The 20,953-nt window shown below is 37.9% G+C and overlaps 1 protein-coding gene across 1 annotated transcript in view; it reads left to right on the plus strand.

The window, feature by feature from the left end:
• Positions 1-20,953, plus strand: part of OCA2 (OCA2 melanosomal transmembrane protein) — a 386,050-nt gene that overhangs the window by 45,311 nt on the left and 319,786 nt on the right. The gene's annotated exons all lie outside the window — the stretch shown is intronic.

Consider the following 20,953-nt stretch of genomic DNA (forward strand, 5'->3'; position numbering starts at 1 on the left):
GCCTGTGAACTTTTTAAATATGGGGCATCAGCTTTCTGTGAAAAAGGGGAGAAATAGGCTTTATTATGACTTATTTGCATTACTTCTATTCATAATTTATGTAGTATTTGATGGGATGGAATTATTTTGGGGGTTTTATGGAGTTATTTTCATGTTCCCCAATCAACTCTCCCTTTTTTAACTGGCAGTTTAGCATCTGGATGATCCATGGAGACCTACAATACTCATCATTAGATTGTGTTGAACTACAAGTTTAGAAGGGTCATGATGAGCCTATCAGCAGAGGCATAATAATTTATATGTGGATGTACTGTAATTAGAACCCAGCTGTGAGAGCTGGTAGTTTACAAGTTTTGAATGTGCTGTTTCCTTCCCCACTCCTCAAATTAGTTGGAGAGTAATTGGGTCCATCTGGTGTATAATTCACAACCTCTCTCATATCTATGATTTTGTAAGCTGGAGGCAAAGCTGGACTGTTGATTCATAAGTTGCACTGGGTGCCTGAACTCAGAGGGGGAGTTTAGTGAACTGCATGAAGGTGAGGCTGAGCAGCTTTGCAAGCCTTGCTTTTGGGGGTGGCTCACCACTGGGCCAGATGAGGAACTTGTTAATGATGGTGGGTGCCATGCGCTGGGCTCCCTGGCAGCGTCCACCATGATCAGGGTCCTCTCCAGCTGGGTGGGGCAGAGACAGGTTTAGGCGGTCAGTTACAGAATGCTGGTGTTTCTTCTCATAAGCTGAGCATGGGGCTTGCATTCTAGTAGAGGAGGCAGATATATAAGCAAATGGTCACATGGTGTTAATGCACTGTTTAAACCCAAATAACAAACATATGGTGTGAGTTTAATAACATGTAAACTTAAAATGTAGGACAACAATAGCACAAAGATTGGGAAGGAAGAAATGAAATCCTATTATACCGAGTCTATCATTGTGTGCTATACACACACATACATACATCATGTATATTCCTGTTGATTGCTATATGTGGATTGGTACAATATCATTTGAAATTAGCTGTAAGAAGTTAAAGATGCATACTGTAAACCAGAAAGCAACAGCAAAAATAACAAAGTTATAGCTAATAAGCCAATAAAAGGGATAAAATGGAATTGTATAAAAATATTCAATTAATGCAAAGTAAGGAAGAAAAGGAGGAAAATGGAAACAAAGATGGACAAATAGAAGACAAATACAAGATGATAGGCTGAAACCTAAATATATCATTAATCACATTAAATGTAAATGGACTGAATCCCCAATTAAGAGGCAGACATTGTCAGATGAGTAAAAAAAGCAAGATTGAAATATATACTACCTAAAAGGAACTGACTTAAAATATAAAAGCACAGATAGGTTAAAAGTTTAGAGATGGAAAAAATATACAATGCTGAAACTGATGTAAAGAAAAAGTGGAGTGTCTATATTAACATCAGGAAAAATAGATGACAGAGGAAACAATGTTACTAGGGATAAAGACGGCCATTTCACAATGACAAAGGGGTCAATTTATCAAAAGGACATAACAATTATCAACATTTATGGTCCTAATAACAGAGTTTCAAAATACATGAAGGAAAAACTCACTGAGAATAGACAGACCCCAAATTGTAGTTGGAGATTTCAGTGGCCCCTGCTCATTAATTGACAGAACAAGAAGATGCAGTGTCCTCTAATGCTCTGCCTTGTTGCCATGCCTGTAGGACAAGGGAGGAGAACTGTGATCTGCCTAGAAATCTGGTGCTGCCCACGCTGCTCCTGGTGAGTCCCTGACCCTTGCGTGCATGTGGCTCATGCTGGGCCACCATGACAAGCGTCTCTCCCATCCAGTTAGGCTGCTGGTCTCCCAGGAAGTGGTCAGCACTCTATCACAATCTGCTGCTGGCCGGCTTTATCTGGGAACATGAGATAGGGACTACGTGTTCCCTCTGCTCCATTAATGCCTGGTGCCTTTGTTTACCAGGGATGCCAAAAGAAATACCACAGGCCATTTAAATGACAGGAATTTATTGCCTGACAATTTTGGGAGTCTAGAAGTCCAGAATCAAGGTTTCGGCAGGCCATGCTTTCTCTGGGTCTGCAGCATTCTGGTGGTGGCTTGCTGACAATCAGCCCCTGCCTCCATCTCACAGTGGTCCATCTCCTTCTGTCTCCTCCTCCTCCTGTGTCCAGTCTCCTCATTCCCAAGGACTCCAGTCACAGTGGATTAAGGACCACCTGATTCAGTTGAAGACCCTATTTACAAATGAGTTCAGAGCCACGTGTCTTTGTGGGGGCATGATTCAATCCAAAACACTTGGTTATCTTCTGTCATTCTCTGAAAGAATTCTCTAAGGAGAATGCCCATGAAGGTTTATTGATTTCAAACTTGTTATTGGTTAGGAATGATTTTTTAAAGACATGCTTCCCTTTTATATAGCTGAGCAAGTGGTATACACATACAGGATGTGAAAAATGCCAACAAGAGCCCTACAATTGTCTTTCAGAAAGCTGCATACTCAGGCAGAATAATGATGGTCTTCAGTTCTGTTAGGTGCTTCTGACCCAGCCGTGTTCCTACTGACGATGCCGAGCACTGTACTTTCATTGGTTTCTCTGGGAAAGGATGACTATTAAGGAACATTATAGCTTTTTGCCCAAGACCTGTACATCTTTCATTAACATGAGGCATCTTATATTGTCTTTCTTGAAAACACAAAGTCCCACTTGATTTGTCTTGGGAGGAATATATGTTTTTTTGTGTGTGTGCAATGAAAATGATTTAGCTTTTCATAACCAGTCTAGTCATAATCCTGTCCAGTGTTATTGATTAATTTCCTGGGCTTTCTTGGTAACTGGAGTGAATGTTGGTCTGATTTCCTCCCCCAGATTTTTTCACCAACTAAAGAATCTTTTCCAATTCTGACCTTGTTATTTATTAGGTTTAGATTTGGAAGCTTATTTATTACAGTTGCATGAGTCTTCCCATTCTGATAATTTGCTTTGAAAAGGAAGGATTGGGTCTTTTATGTCTGAGGAATTGCTACACCTAAGGATTGACCAATCTATCTTACTACCTGTGTGTGAGTGCTGGAGAAACTGGTTACCAATCTTTTTTTATTGCAGCTTGCTGATATATGCTGAGTAATCACCAGCTCCTGCAGCAAGCCGGCTAAGAAGAGCCATGCTTGTTTGAATTCTTTGCCTGTATTTCTACTTCATAGGCCTCACTGGGTTCAGTCACGATCTTACTGCCCCAAACCCATCTTTTTATCCTCTCTATTGAGTCATAAACTTCAAAAATCACACTACTAGATAACTAGCTATTTAAATTATTTTCCTTGAGGGAAAGAACAATTCAAATTAGACCTTAAATACTTCTGATTTTCTTAAATTCAAGAAAGTCCTAAAATGGCAGCTGTAAATATTTCTCAGTGAAGGTCTTTCCCAGGCTTATGGACAAATGATTTGTCATCTTAGTGATTAGTTACATCCAGTAATACACAATTCTTGTGTTGGGTATCCTTAAAAGTCTTCTTGGACAATTTTTAAACAGTCCTAGATAATCTTTGTTAAATATTAATTTTCACCATCTATAGCAAAACTAGTCACTTAAATAAAGGTTAACTTCAACCCCAATTTTTTTTTTCAATTAGGGGATACTTCCAAGATTATTAGAGTACAAATAAATGAGATTTGTATTATGTTAGCAAGCTGGGAAAGTAAATGGATTCTTCCTTTTTAAAGAATGCATGTCTTCAACATAATACACAGGGCATTTTGGTTTGGTAATATGAGACTTCAGTCTTATTAATCCTGTTTTTCCCTCCTGGTTCCTTAATTTTTAGGAGAGTTTTAAAAATATGTGCTTTTTTCTTCTGCATGGATTTTCTGAAACCTACAACTTCTATAATTGAACAAAAATGCTTCTTCATTTCTGGGACTAACTAGAAATAAGTGCAAACAATTAGTTTCTGTCCTATTTTTCAGAACTTCAGAACAGCCTATCATTTCTTGAACTCCCATTTTCCATCTAGTCATCTCCATACCATTTCTTTACTAGACATAATTTCCCTTCTCTTCAAGTTGACAACTTTAAAAACAGTATGTAATATTTGATATAGATAAAATAATATATGTAAACATTTAAGTTATGAAGCTGAAAATTAAACAAACACCTGTGTTTTTTCCTCTTTTACTCCACTCTCTGGAATTTTGTATTTATTTTTCCTTTGCGTGTGTGTGTGTGTGTGTGTGTGTGTGTGCATGCACATCTATCTAACTAAACCACATAAATGCATCTTAAACATTCAATATTGTTTAGTGTTTCTTGGTTTCCAGCTTTACAGAAATGTCATCATATGTGTATTCCTTTATGAATTCCTTTCATCACTCAACTTTGTTTCTAAGATTTATTCATGCTGTTTTGTTTAGCTATAGTTCATCCATTTTCACTGTTCTGTAAAATTCTATTATGTGAATACACCCAAATTTATTTATTCATTGTACTGTCAGTGAACATTTGTTTTTTCCTTAGTTTTAAAAAAAGTACTTATAAACTATGCTGCTAATTATCATGTCTCCTACTGCACAAATGAAAATGCTTCCCCAGGGCAGTATGGTTTTTTACTATTACCCACAGTATGAAATGCATGCACACAGCCATCCCATGTACACACACACATGCATGGATACACACAGATACACTCTGGTAATCGGATTGGGTCACATGAAATGAGATTTGTTCTTATAAGTTCATGTGCACTGGCATTCTTTCCATTCCCTTCTCTTCCTTTCCTTTCCTCCTTTCCTGCTTTCCTGTCCCCTTTTCATCCACTTCTTCCTGCTCCTTGACACCCCGTCTTATATTGCCAGTAGAGACTGTAAATTAATTTTGTGATCAATTAGTGGTTTCTCAATCCAGTAATTGGTCTGACATGCACTTTGAAAAAATATAGCCACAGGATTTATACTAGTGGTGGAATTGTTGGGTTGGAAAGTATGTGCATGCTCAATTATCTATAACAAATCCAAATTGTTTTCCAAAGAGGTGTACCAATTTGTACTGGAGCAGTTTGTGTCATCTTTATCATCTCTAATCCATGGGAGAGAGCATACATGGTATCATCGTGGTTTCAATTTTATTTCCCTCATAACTAATAAGATTAAGCACCTTTTCATGGGTTTCTTGCCATTTATATATTCTTTTCTGTGAATTGCCTATTCAAGTCTTTTTTCTCATTTTTCTATTGTTGTTTTGTTTTTCTCATTAATCTGTAGAAGTTCTTTATATATTCTAGATGCTAATCCATTTTTATTATACAGCTAGAAATATGTCCTCTCAGTCTGTAGCTTATTTTTTAAAACTTTCTTTAGGTATCTCTGATGTAGTATAATTTATCATTTTTTAGAATAATTTTTTCTCAATCCAGGGTTCTTGGATTTTTTGGCAAAATCTTAGACTTTTGCCTTTAAGTTGGTACTCATTTATGTTTGGTGTATGGTAGGGACACAATTTCACTCTCTTTTTCAATGTGGATAAAAAAGTGGCCCACTGAATTAGGATTTATAGTCAGGGTCAGGATATAAAACATTCCCTCCTTTCCCCATTTATCTGTGATGACCACTCTGTTGTATATAAAATTTCCACAAATACTTGGCCCTATTTTCAGCTTTCTATTGTATTTAAAAATTGATTTGCTTTTGTATGGATTTCACACTTTAATACTTATAACTTGTTGGTAAATACTGATGTATGTGAAGGAGCTTAGCTATTCCTGTCTTTTGCTCTTCCCGTTCATGAATATTTTCAATTCATTTTAATCTTTTTAAATTTAAATAATCATGAATATTTAAATTCCAATAACTTTATAAAGCTCTATAACTTTTTCCAAAGTGTTTTGCTCATCCTTTGTTATATTTGTTTCCTACTAACTTTGCAATTTAAAACTTTGTTTTCTTTATTAGAGAAGTTATAGATTCACAGATCACACATACAACACAGGATTCCCATATACCACTCTACAATTAATATGCTGCATTGTTGTGGAAAATTTGTTGCAATTGATGATTGCACATTTTTATAGTTGTACTATGGTTTATCTCAGTCCATGGTTTAACTTAGGGTTCATTGTGTAGTATGGTTCCATGGATTTTTTTTTTTAATTATTCTGTTACCATAGATACAGTAATTTCCGTCTTTTAATGACATGCAGATATATATTTCAGTGTTATTTTTTACATTGACAATGCTGTGCCACCATCACCATCATCCATTACCAAAACATTTCCATCATCCAAAATAGGAATCCTCCATATTTTAAGCCTTAACTTCCCATTCTCTATATGCACCCTTTCCCCTGTGTGCCAGTTTGACTGTATTATGTCCCCCCAAACGCCATTATCTTTGATGTAATCTTGCGTGGGCAGACGTTATCAGTGTTGATTAGATTGTAATTCTTTGAGTGTTTCTTTGGAATGTGCCCCACCCAGCTGTGGGTGATGACTCTGATTGGGTAATTTCCATGAAGGTGTTGCTCTGCCCATTTGGGGTGGGTCTAAGTTGAGTCACTGGAGCCATATAAATGAGCTGACAGGCAGAGGGAACTCAGTGCAGCTGTGAGTGAATTTTGAAGAGGAGCTACAGCCAAGAGGGACACTTTGAAGAAAGCACAGGAACTGCAGATGACAGACAGTTTGAAGACGGCCGTTGAAAGCAGACTCTTGCTCCAGAGAAGCTAAGAGAGGACAAATGTCCCAAGAGCAACCGAGAGTGACATTCTGAAGAGGAGCTGCAGCCTAGAGAGGAATGTCCTGGGAGAAAGTCATTTTGAAACCAGAACTTTGGAGCAGACACCAGCCACGTGCCTTCCCAGCTAATAGAGGTTTTCTGGACGCCATTGGCCATCCTTCAGTGAAGGTACCCGATTGTTGATGTGTTATCTTGGATACTTTATGGCCTTAAGACTGTAACTGTGTAACCAAATAAACCCCCTTTTATAAAAGCCAATCTGTCTCTGGTGTTTTGCATTCCAGCAGCATTAGCAAACTAAAACATGCTGGTAACTAATATTCTAGATTCTGACTTTATGAGTTTGTTTATTCAAATTATTTCAAATCAGTGAGATCATGCAATATTTGTCCTCTTGTGTCTGGTTTATTTCACTCAACATAATGTCTTCAAGTTTCATCCGTGTTGCTTCTATCATGACTTCATTCCTTTTTATGGCTGAATAATATTCCATTGTATGTATATACCATGTTTTATTTATCCATTTATTGGTTGATGGACACTTGGGTTGCTTCCCTCTGTTGGCAATTGCCAAGAATACCACTATGATTATTTGGTGTGCAAATAACTGTTCGAGTCCCTGCTTTCATTTCTTTTGGGTGTATCCCTAGTAATGGATTGCCAGGTCATATGGTAATTATATTCTTAGCTTTCTTAGAAACAGCTGATTTGTCCTCCACAGTGGCTGCACCATTTTACCTTGCCAACAGTGGTGAATGAGTATTACTATTTCTATGCATCCTCTCCAACACTTGTTATTTTTCCATTTTTTAAAAATATCAGCCATTTTAATGTGTGAAATGGTATCTCACTGTGACTTTCATTTGCATATCTCTAATGTGTAATGATGTTGAACATCTTTTCATGTGCTTTCTGGCCATTTGTGTACCTTCTTTATTGAGATGTCTATTCAAGCTTTGTGTTGGACATTTTTTCATTCAGTAATTTTTCTTTTTTTTGTTAATTTGAAGGATTTCTTTATATATTTGGGATATTAGCCTTTACCATATATGTGGTTTCCAAATATTTTCTCCCATTGTGTAGGCTGTAGTTTTACTTTTATGATAAAGTTTTTTGAGGCCCAAAAGTTTTTAATTTTGATGAGATCCCACTTATTTTTTCTTTTGTTGCTTGTGCTTTGGGTGAAAAGTCTAAAAAACCATTGCCTAACAAAGTCCTTAAGATGTTTCCCTAAGTTTTCTTCTAGGAGTTTGATAGTCCTGGATCTTAAATTTAGGTTTTTAATCTTTTAAAATGTCTTCCAATAAAGTTTGGAATTTTTTCCAAAGTGTTCTTTTCGTCTATTAATCTTTCAATCTTTGTTTCCTTACTTCCTCTACTACTTCATTCCCAGACACCCATATTTTACCTAGTAGAAGACGGTACCCCATCCTTACAGAGTATCATCTCTAAACTGGCACCTTGGATACACCTTGAAAGAAGGAAGGATTTTCCTCTGTCAGGCTGTCAGCTTCTGATATTGTGATGCTCAATAGGACCTGGGATCCCATCAACGTGTACCCAATGCTATACCTCCTGTGCTATAAAGCAGATCACTTGGTCCCATGGGATTTCATATCAGGTTTGGTGTTGCTGGATCAAACATGTAGAAAGCCTTCAGATAGTAGAGTTGAATAAGGGCCAGCAGACAGGACAGGAAACCCCATATCTGGGATATGTTTGATTCTGGTGAAGATGAATTTCTGAAGGGATCTAATATAATCCCCTTGTCACCAAGTATCTTGTACATAACCTTGAGGGATGGTGTCAGAGTGTAGGCTCAGCACTGATCTCTCTTTTTGGCAGGTTGGGTTTTGGCAGTGGCAGTGGGTAGATCAACCGTGTGAGTGGAACCCGTGCTGTTGGCATCATGTATAGCTGCCATTCTTGACAATATTACATCCGTGCACACACTGTGCTGGGGCTGGGGTGGTCAGTTACAGAGGCTGGCTCGATTATCTCCTCTACTTAGCTATTTAGTGTTTCTTCTGTGGCTTTCTTGTGGGCATTATCATGTGATATGCCCACTCCCATATGCACCTCTCTCCATACCCTCCTTGTTCTCAGTCTTCTCGTCTTTCTCTATCCAGACCCTTGACCAACCCAATTGTAACTGCCCATGAGTCTGTCTATACTCTTACCTTGGGCCACCTCTCTTTCTACATACCTCTCTTTTTGGAGAATAGTTGCTTGGTGCTGAAGGTAGAAATCAGGTGGTGCACCATAGCATCCCCTACAATGATCCTTTATGCACTTTACTACTATTTTGTTTAAAAAAATTGCATCTATTTTCAGGAGTGAAATTGGCTTTTAATTTCCCTTTCTCAGTACTGTCCTTGTCTTGTTTTGGTATCAAGATTTCACTAGCTTTGTATAATGAGTTAGGGAGTGCTTATTACTTTTACATTTTCTGGAAAGTTTATGTAGGCCTTAAATGGTATCACTGCATATTTGGTTGAACTCACATGTAACATCATCTGGGCTTTGTGTTTTCTTTGTAGAAAACATTGTAACTCCCATTTCCTTTTCTTTTTAAGCCTAGTTAGATTTTCAAATTTTTTAGTCCATTTTTGAAGTTATAGATTTTTTTTAGGATTTATCCATTCTGTCTAAAAGCTTACAAATTTATTTCTTTTGGTTTGGCAATTTGAGACTTCAGTCTTCGTATTAATACTGGTTTTCCCTCCTGGTTCCCTAATTTTTAAGAGGCTTTTAAAAACAAGTGCTTCTTTCTTCTGCATGGTTTTTCTGTAAACTTACAACTTCTTTATTTGAACAAAAGTGCTTCTTCATTTCTGATACTAATTGGAAATAAGTGGAAATGATTAGTTTTTGTCCCATATTTCAGAACAGCCTGTCATTTCTCGAACTCCCACTTTCCATCTAGTCATCTCCATACCATTTCTTCACTACACACAATTTCCCCTCTCTTTAAGTTGACAACTTTGGTCTTCCTTTGAAAATAGTATGTAATATTTGATGTAGATAAAATACTATATGCAAACATAAATAAGTTAGGGAGTTGCAAATTAAACAAACACCCATGTGCTCACCACCCAATTTGCCCCTCTTTTACCTCATCACTTTGCTTCCCCAGCATTGGTAACCACTCTTTGGAATTTTATTTTTATTATTCCTTTGCATGTGTGTCTGTATATATATGTGTGTGTGTTGGCTTAGAATTATTTACAGATTCTCTTATTTTCTCAAATTTTCTTTGTAACATAAACCATACACACAGAGGTACATAAAGCATAAATTATAGTTCAATGAGTTATCAGAAAGCAGTTATTCTTAAATAACCACCACTAAAGGCAAGAAACAGAACATTGCCAGTGTGATGGTTTTAAAGACATGAACACTGATTCTTTACTACTCCTCTCCTCAAGGGGTGGAACTTAATTCTCCTTCTCTTGAGTGTGGGCTGGATTTAGGGACTTGCTTCTCATTAGGGACTTACTTCTCATGAGTGGAGTATGAGAGAAGTGATGGAATATCACCAACACTTCTTTCCCAGGCATGCTCTGTTGCTCTCTCCCTCCCGTGAATCACTTGGACTGTGGAAGCCAGCTGCCATGGCTTGAAGCAGCCCTGGGGAGAGGGAAACACAGGCAGCCAAGTGGCGAGGAACTGAGGCTTTTGGGAAAAGATCTTCTGCGGTCTGCCAACAACCCTGTGAGAGGCCTGGGAACTGTATGCTCCCTCGTTGGGCCACAAGATGACTGCATCCCTGGCAACAGTTTCACACAGGACCCTGGTCCAAGCCACTCCTCGTTTCCTGAACCACAAAAACTGTGAGACAACAAATGTCTGTTGTTTTAAGCTGCTAGTGTGGGGTAGCAATAGATAATGGATGCAGAGAGTATCCCTGAAGTCTCCTTCATGTCCCTTCTTTCCTCTGTGAAGGTAACCACTACTGTAACGGCAGTTTAGTTTTGCTTGTTTTGGAACTTCAAAGAGATTATATAAGGTAGAATGTATTTTTTGTGTGTTTGGCTTCATTCAATATTATGTTTGTGAAACTCAACCATGTTCTCATCTGTAGCTGTATTTCATTCATTTTCATTGCTGTATAATATTCCTTTTATGAATATACCATGCTTTATTCATTTTACCATAGATGCCCATTTGCTTTGTTTTCAGTTTGGAGCTATTACCAGTAATGCTTCTACAAACATTCTTGTTCATTTATCATGGTATACTTATGCACACATTTCAATAGGGTATATGCAGTTGCTACATCATAGTGTATGGATATCTTTATCTTTCCTAGATAATACCAAATATTTTCCCAAAGTTTTTGCAGTAAATTACTCTTCTCCCAGTAATGTATAAGAGTTTCTGTTGTTATATCTTCTTCATTACACTTGGAATCATCAGTCCTTTTAATATTTGCCACCTTGATGTGTGTATTGGTTTCTTATTGTGATTTTAATTTTAATTTTCCTGATTATTAACGAAGTTGGGCATATTTTCATGTTTATTGGGCATTTTAATATCCTTTTTCTAGGAATTTGACTATTTACATTTTCTAATTTAAGGCCTAAAGTTATTCATTATGTCCATTTTTGATCTTTCAAGTGTCCATAGGATCCATAATCATGTCCTATCACTTATTTCTGATACTGGTTATTTGTGGTTTCTCACTCTGTCTTTCTTGATGAGTATCATTATAGATTTATCAATATTATTAGTATTTTCAAAGAGCCAACTTTTGGCTTTGTTGGTCCTCTTTTTTGTGTTTGTTTTCTATTTCATTAACTACTGATCTCACCTGTATTATTTATTTCTTTTTACTTTCTCTGGGATTACTATTTATTATTATTTGTCAAGATGGATGCTAAGCTCAATTATTTTTTCAGCCTTTCTTCCTTTCTAATGCACAATTAGAAGCTAAAATTTACCTCTGAGTATTGCATTAACTTCATAACACATGTTCTGATATGGAGTATTTTCATTATGTTTCAGGTCAAAATATTCCTAATTTCCATTGTGATTTCCCTTTTGGTCTGTAGGACAGTTATAGATATAGTTCTTAACTTCCAATCCATGTGAATCTTCTAGTTCTTTGTTTTTAGATTAATTGCACTGTGGTCAGAGGACTTTTTTTTTTTAATACCAGCTATCCTTTAAAATTTGCTTTATGGCCCAGAATATTACCAACTTGTGTAAATGTTCTGTGTGATTGAAAAGATGATGTGTCTTAAAGTTGTTCAGTGCAGTGTTCTATATGTCATTAGGTCAAGCTTATTTGCCATGTTTTTCAAATCTTCCAGATCCTTCCTTGTATTTTTGTCTGCTTATTCTATCAGTTAGTAAGAGAGGTGTTGCTAGAATCTGCTACTATGGTTTTGGATTTGTATATTCCCCCTTGAAGTTTTCAAAGTTTTTGCTTGATGTATTTTGAGGCTATACGTTTTAGTGTATACAAATTTAGACTTGTCATATTCTATTGCTTAATTGAAACTTTTCATTATGCATTATCATTTTGCAATGTCCATTGTTATTTTTAGTAATGCTTTCTTCATCATTTAAGGCCAATTTGTCTGATATGTATAAAACTACCCCAAACAACATAGCGCTTTAATGGTGTATCATTTTTCATCCTTTTGTTTTCTTATGTTAGTCTTGTCTCTCGTAATTCATAAACCTATTGTTTTTCACTTAGGTTTGGAAATCTTAGTCTTTGTAGCATTTTTTTCCTATAGTTAATGCAATTACTGATATGCTTGGGTTTAAATATATTATCTTATTGTGTTCTATTTCCCCCCATTCAGTGTCCTTTCTTGCCTCATTTTGGATTAATTGTTTTTTTTTCATTATTCCTTCTATTAGCTTGGAATTAGACATTCTTTTACAATTCTTCTAGTGGTTATTCCAGATCAGCACTTCTCAATAGAACTTTCTATAATTTTGGGAATCTTCTGTATTTGTTCTCTCTAGTACAATTGCCATTAGCCACACATGGTTTTTGGGCACTTGAAATGTGGCTAGTGTGACTGAGGAAGTCACATAAATTAACTAATTTAAATGTAAGTTCAGATAACCACATGCTGCTAGTGGCTACAGTGTTGGACTGTGAGATACAGATATTACAATGCACATCCCTGATTAATAAAAGTCTAATGTTAATTGGTTATTTTACCATTTTTCTAGATAATTCAAGGAAAGTAGAACACTTCAATTTCATTTAGCTCTGTGGTATGCAAAATTCTAAAGTGCCCAAAGATTTCCTACTCTAATCCTTAGGGACTGTGATTATGATGTGATATTATGCTTGTGATTTTGTTACATTGCATGCCAAAGGGATTTCACACATGATATTAAGGTTACTGTCTTAGTTTGACAGGCTGCTATGATAAATCCCACAAAATGAGTTGGCCTAAACAAGAAGTATTTATTGTCCCTCAGTTTTGATGCTAGAAGTCCCAAATCATGGTATCTGCATGGTTTGCTTTTTCTCCAGCGTCTGTAGCTTTCCGGGGCTGGCTGCCAGCAGTCCTTGGGGTTCTTTAGATTGTACCCCTGCCTCCCATCACATGGCAGTGCTCTTTCCTTTCTGGCTTCAATGACTTCTGGGTTCTCTTTATAAGGCCTCCAGTAATATGCAGTAAGGTTGATCACACCTCAACTGAAAACAGCATCCTGTTTTCAATGGGTTCATACCTACAGGGATGCAGGTTAAGAACATGTACTCACTGGGGTACATATTTCAAATGACTATAGTAACTAATCAGAGGACTCTGAGTTAATCAGAAAGGGTTTCCAGGTGGGCTTGACCTAATCACATGAGCTCTTTAAAAGCAGAGAGTTTCCTCTGTGTAACTGCAGAAGAGGAACTCAGAGGGGTTCAAAGCATGAGAATGATTTGGTCCACTACTGCTGGCTTTGAAGATGGAGGGGTCATTGCAAGGACTAATGGGTGGCATCAAGTTGCTGAGAGTGACTACTAGTCAACAGTTAGGAAGGAAACGAGGTCCCCAGTCCTACAACCACAAGGAATTGAATTCTGCCAACAACCTGGTTGAAGTTGGAACTGGATGCTCTCACAGAGCCTCCAGAGGCCAGCCGCCAACATCTTGATCTCAGTCTTGTGAGGCCGTAGGTCAAGAAGCCAGTTTTACCTGCCTGGACTTTGGATCCACAGATCTATGAGCCAATGAATGGATTTTGTTTTAAGCTGCTAAATTTGCGGTGATTTCTTACACAGCGATAAAAAGTTAATATGATACCTGAACAGATATGCTATTATTGTCACTTATTTCTATTCTTCATAGGTTTTAAATACAAAATAAGACATTTTCACTTTATATAGTCAATAGTCTTTTTAATTTATCAATATATTTACTCTTTTCATTGCTTTTCATTCCTTTCTGAATCTGAGTTTTCATCTGAGGTCATTTTTGTGCCTCAATAGTTTCTTACCGTGCTGTCGTTGTCTCGAGCTGCTCTTGTGTGGAGGGCAAATTCTTGGGGGAGGGCACGCTGGGAAGGACTTTCCCAAGTCAGGTTTCCTCAGCTGAAACAGGGCCAGGGAACCACAAAGGGGGATCAGACTAGCTCCAAAGTGCCCTGGGTAGGGGCTCAGGAAGGGCACCAAGAGGCTCTGCTCCAGCTCCCCAAAGCTGTGCTTCTTTGACCTGCTCAGCAAATGCAGCCTTTCAGCCAACTCTCCCCACAGCCCTGAGAAGCCCTTGTCTGGGGTGTGTTGGAACAATGGCCGCCCTCAGAGCCAGGTCCCCGGCTCTCTGAAGTTGCTAATCAAAAGCTGAGATCAGCACCAGCTGTGCCCACCCTGACCTGGGAGATGAGGATTTTTACCTTCCTTTCTGTCACCAGCAAGCTAGCCTGGAACCCAACCCCACCACAGCCTGCCAGGAGAGTGGGACTGGGCACTGGTAACAGCCATGTGGAGACAGCAGCTTACTATTATTTACCACAGTTCACCAGCCTCTTCCTCCCACTCTTCCTGGATGCTGCACAGTGTTCTCCTGGCCTCTGGAGTTTTGAAGTAGCTATTTCAGACTGTTCCTGCCTGTTTAATAGTTGTTCTGGTGGAAGGTGGTGAGTCCTGGAGCTCCCTACTCCACCATCTTCCCACAATTCTCTGCTCTTTTTGTCTTTTTTACTACTTTTTTTTTTTTATTAATTTCTGCACTTATTTTATGATCTCCTTAATTATAAGTTCTTTGGTTTTATTCTTATTTTGGATACTGACCTTCATATTTAGGTCTGTTCTTTTGTGACAGAAACATTTAAACTTATGTATTTCTTTCTAATGATGGTTTTGCTATTTATCACAAATTCATATGGTGTTTTTATTATCATTTGTTTGGAAATAAGCATTGAATTATTTTAAATAATATTTTTTATTTGTCCTGTGTGTTAAGTGTGGGTTTTAATTTCTAAATGTTTGAGGATTTAACATTTATCTTTTAGTGTCATTGATTTCTAACTTAATTGTTTTGAGTTAGAGAATATGGTCAACATGAGTCTAATTTTTGAAATTTGACTTCCTTTATGGCCTATTACATATATTTTCCCCCAATTATTCTGTATTTTCCTAAATGAAATATTTTTTTAGAAATATAAAGCTTCTTGTTACTGCATAGTTTTACTAAATGAAGCTTGCTATACTGTTGAAATCTTCTTTGTTTTTGTCAATGGGTTTTCTCATTGAGTTGTGTATAATTGAGAGTTGTGCATTATTTATTACTGTGATGGTAGACTTGTCAATTTCTCTCAAATTTTGCTAGTTTAGAATTAGTTTGCATTAGAAAATTAGAATTTTCAAGTTTAGTATTATTTGCATATTCTTGTTTATTTGAAACTTTCATCATTATATGGTGATTTTCCTTGTCACTAATAGTTATTTTGATGTTCTGGTATTAATATAACTACGTCAGCTTTCTGGCAAATATTTTCCTGGTTTGTCTTGCTTCATTTTTTACTTTCAGCTGTTTGGTTTTCTTATGTTTTGGACTTTTATAAACAGCATATATCTGGATTTTTTAATCTACTACCATAATTTCTGTCATTTAATAGGAAAGTTTAGTCAATTTTCATTTATTGAGATTTTTAATAGATTTGTATTAATTTCCACCACCCAACTTTTTGATTTCTGTTTGCCATGCCTTATTATTGCTTACATTTTCTTGTTTTAAGTGTCATTTTTCAGTAGATGACCTGGCCTTTGCTTTGGCTGATTTAAAATCTTTTTGTCCTTGTTGTTCTGAAATTTCACTACTGTGTGTCCAGTGTTAGATTTTTAAAAATTATCTTGCTTGTCATATATAATATTCCTGTGTCTGTGTATTCATCTCTTTAATGATTTCTGGAAAATTCTCAGCTACTCTTCAATATTGTTTGAAATATTGCCTTTCCTTCATCCTGCTGGAACACCAAAGAATCCTGAGTAAGAACTTTCCTTCTGCCCTCCGTATTTCTTAATTTTTCTTCCAAATCATCTCCTCTCTCTGTGCTGCATCCTCAGTAATTTCTTCAGATATGTCTAGTTGTCATCTGCTTCACTAATTCATTCTTAGGTCTATTTGCTATTTAGTTCATCCATTTAATTTTGATTACAACAATTATATATTTTTTATTTCTGAAAGATCTTTTTATTTCTTTTTGGTTCCTTTTCAAATCTGCCTTGAAAAATAGACGTCCTCTTGTATTTTGCCCATGATTTTTATTCTATGTTTTCTTTCAATATTTGATGTATTCTCATTGTCTGTATCTGATAATCTTAACTTTTTAAAGTCCTGGGGATTCAAATCTATGGAGTTTCTTATAACTGGCTCCATGTGGAATCTCGGGCTCACTGCCCCTCCCCTCAGATTCTGGATCCCAGGGCACCTGCCTGGCATTTTCCCTCCAGGCGACCCTCCTCCTTTTCCCTGCTCCACTTCTGTGATAACCATAAATGGCATCTTGCTCATATTTGGACCTTGGGGACTTGCCTTAGTGCCCAGGAAGCCCAGCAGTGCACAAGCATCACATATGCTGTCCTCTGCCAAGTTCTAGCTGTGTCTTAGTGGGGGGCCTTTGAGTGGCAGGCCTGAGCCGTGGCTGCCACCCCCGTAAGGGGCAAGGTGGCCCGGCCTTGCCCAGGCTGACTGACCCGGCATCCTCCCCGGGCCACCTCCCTTCTCCTCCCTCTCACTGTACTAAGAGACCCTAAGGATCTGTTCCCAGCACAATCGTAGCCCCTTTCCCTGGGCAGACCAGAGGGGAAAATTGCAAAATGTGGGGCCTGCCTTTACTGCTTATGATTCCACTCCCACCCAGAGGATCTCACATTTTCTCATAAGCTTCTCAGTGATCTCTTTAGGTTTGCAGTACTTGCCAAACTGACATTTATTTATATGTAGGAAAAAAAAAAAAGAAAGGAAGTGCTCCAAGTGTTAACAGTGGGTATCTCTGAATCATGGAATGATATGCAGTTGCCATTTTATTTGTTACCCTCTTCTGCAATTTCCAAGTTTTTCAAAATACACAGTGGCTGTTTATAAGTGTACGGGCACATATGAATTTTGCAACTGCATATGCAGAGTTGCTGAATAAGATGCTGGATAAACAGAGACTGTTGAAATTTGTGAATATAGAAAGCATGCAGGCTTCGATGTGAAGTCAGAGAGATGTCAAAGGGATTTTTATTTTTTCAGAAGGGGAAAAGGTCAGGAATAATATAAATCTCATAAGTATTTTCCTCCTTAAGTAAGTCAGAAAGGAAATAGCCAGGCTTTCTGTTCTGAGGACTGTCATTTTTATCTCCAGGCTATAAAATATGTGTTATTTGAGCAATCCTGAAGCTTCTTTACATGTTGATTTATGAGTTCTGTGTCCTCAGGGGATCTTGTCTGGTAATAGGGCTGGCAAACCTCCTCCATGCTTCCTTCTAAGGCTCAGAGAGAGGAACGGATCTGCATGCTGTTGATTTAAGTTTAAATTTGGAACAGCCTGAAGTCTGTTTGAGAAATTTCTTGGTGAAATTCATTTTTTTTTTCTCTTTAGGAACATAACTAAATATTTAAAAATGTAGAGACTATATCCTATATGTTTAACTGCAATTATAAAATACTTTGGGAAACAACAATATCAGCCAAATGTGGCCACCAGAGAAAATAAAATGGACTTCTGACTTCTCCTCATTTCAAAGTTCCCTCTTTAGTGAATGAGGCAACCCTCCAGCATTGTGCAGTGTGTGTTCTTTAATGAGTTGTTCTCTGACCCCATGAGCTTTGCTGTCCAAAGAATACCTGACTCTTCTGCTCTCTTGCACACCACCCATTCCTCAGAGGGTCGGTGATAACTCTAAGCAGCATTATCTTAATGATTTAGAAAACTGTTCTATTTGAGTCAAAAATGTCAATCTAACATGAATAATCTATGACTACTGGTGTTTAACACATTCCTTATAAAGTATTTATTAAGAACTTACATTTAACTGGGTATCATGTAAGGCACTAGACAAACCAAGATGAAAATGACACGATGACACTTCTTAATGAGCTTATAGTCAAAGGGAAATAATTCAGTCAATAACCAAACTATTTTTCTGCTTTCCATTTCCATTACCTTATTTACTGCAAGAACAACGAGGTTTTTTTCTTTTAATTTATGTTATACAGCTGAGAAAACAGAAGCTCAGAGTGGTTAAATGACATGATCAAGATTCTGTCACAGTCAGCTCTCCCCAATAATGCTGCATAACAAACCACCCCAGGGAGAGACAGAAAACACCTGGGTATTTACTGACTCCTTAAAACATTTTTATCCAAGAGTACATGAGGACCCTCTGGATTCACAGTTAGGAAAGAAGGAAAAGACAACTAATTGTTTAAGGCAGTTTGAGTAGCCAAAAAGCATGCTAATTGTTAAACTCCTTGGGCAGAGTTCATTTTCCACCTCACTGCCCTCATCTGTGGAATCCAGGGCCCCTGCTCTATACCTTTTCCCCTGCCATCCTCCACTCCACTGCCACACTGGTGTTAAAACCACCTGAGGACACGGCAGATAGACTCACTGCCCTCCCCACTACGTGAGACACGACTCCCAGGGGGTATGAATCTCCCTGGCAATGTGGGACATGACTCCTGGGGATGAGCCTGGACCCGGTGCCATGGGATTGAGAAAGTCTTCTACACCAATAGAGGGAAGAGAAATGAAACAATATAAAGTTTCAGTGGCTGAGAGATTCCCAATGGAGTTGAAAAGTCACTCTGATGGGCATTCTTATGCACTATATAGATATCCTTCTTTAGTTTTTAGTGTCTTGGAATAGATAGAAGGAAATACCTGAAACTGTTGAACTGCAACCCAGTGGCCTTGACTCTTGAAGATGATTGTATAACTATGTAACTTACAAGGGGTGACAGTGTGACTGTGAAAACCTTGTGGATCACACTTCCTCTATCTAGTGTATGGTAGATAAGTAGAAAAATGGGGACAAAAATTAAATGAATAATAGGGGGGATGGGATATTTTGGGTATTCCTCTTTACTTGTATTTTTATTCTTGTTTTTATTTTTATTTTTTATTTTTGAATAATGAAAATGTTCAAAAATTGATTGTGGTGATGAGTGCCCAACTATATGATGGTACAGTGAATAACTGATTGCACACTGTGGATGACTGCAGTTTATGTGACTATATCTCAATAAAACTGAACTTAAAGAAAAAGCTACTGAGAACACAGCCCTTGTTAGTCAGTATTCTCCACAGAATGTGGTCCAGAGATGGCACCCAGTGGATACCTGATTAACCGAAACAGACTCTCTCCCGAGTACTTAGTGACATTAGACATGATCGGGGTCCCTGGGTTTTTCTCATCAGTGAGACAATCTTACTGCCTATATCACAGGTGCTTGAATGAAAAGAGAAAGTGCATGGAAATATTTTTTCTTAAAATTCCTTCTTTTGAAATTGTGGTTATGTATATATTTATATGTATATGTAGGTAGGTGTAATGTAAAATTTGCCATTTTAACCACTTTAAAGTGTACAATTCAGTGGCATTAATTCACAGTGTTGTGCTACCATTATCCCTGCTCATTAACAAAACTTTTTCATCACCTCACACAAACTCTGCACCCCGCTTCTCACTCCCTCCCTCCCCAGCCACTGGCAACCTCGAATTTACTTTCTGCCTCTGTGAATTTGCTTATTCTAGATGTTTCACATAAATGGAACCATCAAATCCTTATCCTTTTGTGTGTAGCTTATTTCACTTAGCATCATGTTTTCAAGGTTCATCTATTGTCACATCAGAACCTCATTCTTTTTTATGGCTGCATAGCATTCTGTTGTAGAAATGTATAACACATTTTGTTTATCCATTCATGTGCTGAGAGATGCTTGGGTTGTTTCCACCTTTTGGCTATGGTGAATTTAAATTCCTTCTTGACTGTGCTTTCACGGTCTGTAAGAGTTACTGTTATTTCCCAAGGAGAGTGTTTTGAAGCATGTCTGCAGGGCCTGGGGCCCCTTTATGAAAGACAACGTGCCGGCATATAAAGTGAGGTATTCCCAATGCTGGGGATGAAAACTGTCTGCAGCTTTTTATGAGAAGCTGATTGCTTGAAACATCACGTGCCCTCTGATGAGGGGCTGTATATGCAGTGCGCTCGGTGCACTGTGAGATTATTTCCCTCCTGACAAGCTCCTGAGTCAGCAGGCTGTGTGGTGGAGGAGATCCCGCACAGCAGGCCTGGCTTACTCTCCTGCAGCTGCTGACTCTTTCTGAGACCCCTCGCCCTGGCTGCTGTGTGTTTGGTCTCTCCAGGGACACTGTTAGGATTTTTTAAATGTAAATATATTGTGATCCTAGGAAGCATGATTTTCTGAGTATAAAAGGCCCAACAAAGCCTGACTGTTTTTCTTGATGACAAGCTCTGCACAGGGCAGTAGAGGGAGCCAGAACTCACCGCTCTTGTCAGAGTGAGCCTGCAAACATGCATCCCAGCTGCCTGAGGTCTCCTTGCATTTCTGCTCTGCAAGCCCGATGTGGTTCATGCTGCAGAGCTGAGCTGTTCCTAACAGTTTCCCCTACATACTCCACTTCTCACAACTCAGATATAATATCTGTAGCATTTCAATGTAGAGTTTACCACCAGTTGTTCAGCACGTTCTTGAATCTAGCCCATGATTATTGGGGAGTACATTCGTGATGCTTGTGTTGGT

The sequence above is a fragment of the Choloepus didactylus genome, chromosome 4 (genome assembly GCF_015220235.1).
Source record: "Choloepus didactylus isolate mChoDid1 chromosome 4, mChoDid1.pri, whole genome shotgun sequence".
Classification (NCBI taxonomy): domain Eukaryota; kingdom Metazoa; phylum Chordata; class Mammalia; order Pilosa; family Megalonychidae; genus Choloepus; species Choloepus didactylus.